This window comes from Saccopteryx leptura, chromosome 8 (genome assembly GCF_036850995.1).
Source record: "Saccopteryx leptura isolate mSacLep1 chromosome 8, mSacLep1_pri_phased_curated, whole genome shotgun sequence".
In the NCBI taxonomy this organism is placed as follows: Eukaryota; Metazoa; Chordata; class Mammalia; order Chiroptera; family Emballonuridae; genus Saccopteryx; species Saccopteryx leptura.
In genome coordinates, this window is record NC_089510.1 from 45,691,736 (window position 1) to 45,697,735 (window position 6,000).

A 6,000-nucleotide genomic window follows, 5' to 3' on the forward strand; every position below is an offset into this window, starting at 1 on the left:
TGACAGTGGAGGCTAAGGTTAAAAGCCAAAGTTGATTTCAAAGCTAAATATTCCTGGCAACTACCTTTTCAGGCTCACATCTTGTTCCTTCTTCCCTCTCTCTCCTGCGCTTTCTCTTACAGGATTAAAAAGGTTTATTTTCTCTCCTTCCTTACCCCCTCCCCCTCTTGGAGCCCCCTTATGAAAGATGGATTGGAGACAATGCTGGTATTGAGTGGTCTGGGGTGTGAATGCTTGGTTTGTCTTTTCCAAGTGCCAGCCTCAGCAGCTGAACCCTGATCCCTAAACCAACCTCACTCAGTCTCGCGCATGAGGAAGAGTATTAAGGGTGATTGTTTAAACGTCATGCTGCAGTTGCTACCCAAGTTTCCACTGGCACTTTCTTCTTGAAAAGTTCATATGCAAGGCAGGAGATTTGTATCAGAAAGCATGTCATTTACAGAGGGACAATAAGGCTGCATACAGCACTTCAGTAAATGGCTGACAGTTTACCATCATTTGTTATTGCTTCTAGTCCAAGAGTCAAGCCAAGTGATAAGGGCCATAGGGGCTAAAGCTAATAGTCACTCATGTGAGATCCCAAAACTAGTTAGTTATTAGGCATCTTTCTCAGTACTGATGCTGAGGATACAAAAATGGGAGTGGACCAGCCACAGACTTCTCATTTTGTTTTTAAGTTTTATTTATTTGAAATGTTAAGACATCTGCAAGGTACACAAATGAAGTGATACAGAATGCTATAGAGTACATTGTAGTTATCTTTCCTATCCCTGTTTTAGTCAACCCATTTCTCCTGTTTGGAAGCAACAAACTGTTCCAGTTTCTTATACATCGTTTCCCAAATATTCAATTTCATAAAAGTAAATACACACACGCATACATATTCACATGTATTATGTTACCAGTCTTACACATAATTAGCCAAGGATATTTAGGGGAAAAATATGTTTAGTCATTCTTCTCAAACCCACTAGAATACATGCTGTAGGGAGGCATTTACCACTCTGACACCCGCCTCATTTCCCCAGAATATTCAAAAAATTTATCTACTCCATTTTATCAATGTAAAAGGCAGATACACTCCTTTAGATTATGAGAGGAAAAAAATAGGAAGACTTACTTTTTTTTTTTTAAAGAATCTGAAAAGCTGGAGACAGAATTGTCAAAAATTCAAGATTAGTAGAGTTAATTTTTCTTGTTACTATACATTACATTTATATAAATCAAGCTGTTCTATGTTGGGGCTGAAAGCAGTCCCCAGATGATATGCCAATGATGTTTCACCACTAATTTGTAACTAAGATGGTTAAAACTTAGAACCTATTTTGCCACAGGAAAAAAAAAAAAAGGTTAAGTGGTTGGTAGATCTAAAAAGAATCCCAAATTCTGTGGTTCCCAGTATCAGTGGAAAAGTTAGCTGCAAGTGTCAAGTAGAGATAAATTACATAAATCTCTGCAGGGAAAAGTGCACCCACCACCACCAACAGGTTTGAAAATCACCAGCAGTTTATTTATTTATATAGCCAGAATGAGAGAAGGTGGTGGTGGTGAGGCTGATAGGGACAGACAGGGTCACACAGACAGGAAGGGAGAGAGATGAGAAGCATCAACTTGTTATGGCATCTTTAGTTGTTCATTGATTGCTTTCTCATATGTGCCTTGACCTGGGGGGTGGGGGGGCTCCAGCCTAGCCAGTGACTCATTGCTCAAGCCAGTCACCTTGGGCTTCAAGCCAGTGACCATGGGGTCCTGTCTACGATCCCACACTCAAGCTGGCAAGCCCGTGCTCAAGTCGGATGAACCCACGCTCAAGGCAGCAACCTTGGGCTTCGAACCTGGGCTCTCAGCATCCCAAACTGATGCTGCATCCACTGTGCCACCATTAGGCCCGAGGAGTTTTCTTCTGAGCTTTTAAAGATGAAGGTTTGGCTTAGACAAAGGCTTAAGTATAAAATCTTCTTTGGGCGGGTTGTGTTTCTCCAGCATCAGGAGGAAAAGATGAAAGACATAAAGGACTGGGGCTGCTAGCACATCTGTTTTCATTGATGATGCTAGTTGAATTGTGTGACTGTCTACCGTAGTGGAAACTAAAAACTCTGAGGGGGCCCTGGCCGGTTGGCTCAGCGGTAGAGCGTCGGCCTGGCATGTGGGCGACCCGGGTTCGATTCCCAGCCAGGGCACATAGGAGAAGCACCCATTTGCCTCTCCACTCCCACCCCCTCCTTCCTCTCTGTCTCTCTCTTCCCCTCCCGCAGCCAAGGCTCCATTGGAGCAAAGATGGCCCTGGCACTGGGGATGGCTCCTTGGCCTCTGCCCCAGGCGCTAGAGTGGCTCTGGTCGTGGCAGAGCGACGCCCCTTGGTGGGCAGAGCATCGCCCCTGGTGGGCGTGCCGGGTGGATCCCGGTCGGGGTGCGCATGCGGGGAGTCTGTCTGACTGTCTCTCCCCATTTCCAGCTTCAGAAAAATAAAAAAAAAATAAAAAAAATAAAAAACTCTGAGGGGAAGGATCAGATATATCAAGAGTATGAGTATATCCTTGTATCAGTGGGCTGCATTTTGAATAAAGAGAGAAAGAATTTTTCCAAGGCAAGGAGGAAGTATGGTGGGGTGGTAATACACTATTTTTTGTAGGGGATGCTTACACATGGTTGATAACTAATGACTATACCAGTAATCTCAAGTTACCAGAAGGATTTGTCAGGTCCTAGGATAAAGCATGACATTTATTATACTAGGGCACAAATAATTCATACCAAAGTAGTAGGAATATAAAATTTGTTGCAAAGCAATCAGATCTGGGGTTTGTCTCTACAATCATTCTGAGAAAAGGATGTATTAAGCTAATCAGGATTGTAATCATAATTAACATAGACATGCCTTACCTACTTAAGAGGTTAAAATCATAAGTATATATTATATACAAAAGTCATACAATGCAACTAAAGGATTTTTTTTTGTATTTTTCTGAAGTGAGATGCGGGGAGTCAGTCAAACAAACTCCCACATGCACCTGACCAGGATCCATCTGGCATGCCCACCAGGGAACAATGTTCTGCCCATCTGGGGCATTGTTCGGGCACAGCCTGAGCCATTCTAGCACCTGAAGCAGAAGCCATGGAGGCATCCTCAGCACCCAGGCCAACTTTGCTCCAATGGAGCCTTGGCTGTGGGAGGGAAAGAGAGAGATAAAGAGAGAGAAAGGAGAGGGAGAAGGGTAGAGAAGCAGGTGGGTGCTTCTCCTGTGTACCCTGACCGGGAATCAAACCTGGGACTTCCACACACTGGGCTGACACTCTACCGCTGAGCCAACTGGCCAGGGCCTAAAGGATATTTTAAACATATTTTCATCAAATGAAGTCCATTTCTGGCCAACATTCATTAAACTACATTGACTTAATGTGTGCACTAGAAGACACAAAAAGAAAACTACATTTTTAAAATGCTCTCATTTAGACTTCTATAATTCAGAGTGGATTTCTGAACAAGTTCAAAATCATGAAGTTTATTATATAAGTTAATTATTCATTATCACTTACATCCAAGTGTCACTTCAAATACAACTTTCCTTTTTTAAATTTTTTTAGATGAGAGGAGGGGAGATAGTAAGAAAGACTCCCACATGCACCCCTATTGGGATACACCCAACAATCCTGTCTGGGGCTAATGCTAAAGTACCCAGCTATTTTTAGCACCTGAGCCTGATGTGCTCAGACCAGCTGAGCTAGTCTCAGCTCCCAGGGCCATGCTTGAACCAAATGAGCCACTGGCTGTGGGAGAGGACAAGAGAGAGGGAGAGAAGCAGATGGCCACTTCTTCTGTGTGCCCTGACCAGGAATCAAACCCAGGGCATCCATACATCAGGACAACTTTGTATTCACTGAGCCACTGGCCAGGGCCCAAATACAATTTTTTAACCCAACCCTTAGCACAAAGGGACACTCTATAATTGATATATATATATAAGAATAAAGAAATGGTTGAATATCCGAGTCCACTCACATCTCATCATTTACAAAATAATAAATCTATTTGTGGGTGTACTATTGACTTCCACTTCAACTTTATGCTGTCTGAGAATCCTTTCCCTTTTCAGTCCCTTATGGAATCCTTCTGGTTTTCCCTCCTTTCAATAAGATCTAATAAATCCAACAGTCACTCTATATTGAGTAACTTATATCATCCTAATGGTCACTCCTCCAAATCTACTTCAATATTAACTCCTCTGCTTACTTTTCTAAGAAACAAAGAGAAAGAAACAACCAGTGAGTTACTAAAATTTATACAACCTATTTTTTTTTTCTGTAAACCACTATATTCATTCTTCCAAGAGGGCTGGCAAAAATGAGCATACTTTCAGGTTATTTGTGAGGCAATATGGCTGGTAGCCACGTGAAACTGCCATCATCACCCAAGTAAGATGATCTTAACTACTACTTTAAAATAACATACTGCCATTCTAAAAGAGGCTTTAGAAGATTTTGGCACTCTCCAGGGACAAATGCTGCAGGAAAAACAAAACTGGCTAATGTCTGAGCATCCTAAAAAGCATGAAAGGTTTATTCTTCTGTTAGCTTTGGAAGGTAATAGGCTCACAGGAAATCCAGATGCAGCCTGGAATGTATAACTAATTTAGCTACATTGCTTGCATTTTATGCTAAACATTCTATAATATTATTAATATACCACTCTACATTTCTACAGTTGTAAGGTCTTAATCATAACGCTATTCCTCTACTCTACTTTCATAAGTAGTATTAGCATTTCTATATGAATTAGAAATGCAGTATTGTTAAAACTTCTCCTTAGGATCCCTGCTATGACATCTTCAATGATTTCATCATAATTTAACAATGTTCAAGTATCTCAGTTTATGCTCATAAGCATGGCACTATCTCGTGTGTTTCCTTTGGCATTTGGCTCTTTCAAATACAGAAGTTTCTTTCACATGTGTCCTGCTGCCTAACAAAGTCAATCAGCTTTAAGTAAGACAGTTACATATCATTCAAATCCTTGCTATGGAACCCCCAATGATGTAAAACACTCAAACCATCCACTTCACAATTAAAACTGCTCTTTCATGGTTTGCTTTTAGTTCATGCCTTTCTGAGCCATTGTTTTCATAATTGTCTACTGCTTCTTTGTTCACTCATTGTTTTGGTAGGTGTCAGGGCTTACTCAGATCTGTCCAAGTTCTCAAAAGCTCTTTGTAATTCTTGAGCCGCTGCTTGAGTTTTCCAATACCAGAAAACTTATTCTCACATACATGCCTTATTATTTCTCAAACATGTACTCATTAGCCCTTGGACCTTCTTCTTTTCTAGACTGCCCACTCTGCCACCAGGTACAAGGAGGTGGCAATTGCTAAGTAATGCTGTATCTGCAATGCTGCTGCACTTTTTGATCTTTACATATAGGAAGAACACTGAAACATCTGGGAAAATGGCAGTAGCAGCATCCTCATTATAGCAAGATGTGAATACAAGCAATTAATCAGGTGATTATGTTCTCCATTTGTGACTGCCACTGTGACTTAGATTCCTACAGTCAAAAATTAGGCTACAATACAGTGTACAAATGATGTGTTATATAATTGTGCACCTGAAAGCTGTATAATTTTGTTAACCAGCATTACCCAAATAAATTCAATAAAAAGGAAAAAATTGAGCCAAGAAGAAATGAGGAAGAGTACAGACAGGTATATATTGACATGCTCAGTAGGTTTATGATTCATTCATTCATTCAGTATATTTTTATTGATGTGGTAGTAAATCAAGACAGGCCAAGATGATATTCTCATAAAATTTACATCCTTGAGGCAGAAACAGACACTAAACAAGTAAATACATATTAACATTATTTTTGAAAGTAAAGTCTACAAATAAAAATGTTTATGATATAGAAAAAAATGGCCGGGATGCTGATCAAGGGACCATATGTCCTGAAGTCTAAGAAGGCAGTCATGCAAATATCTATTTAAAAAAGCCCCTCAAAATAAAAGA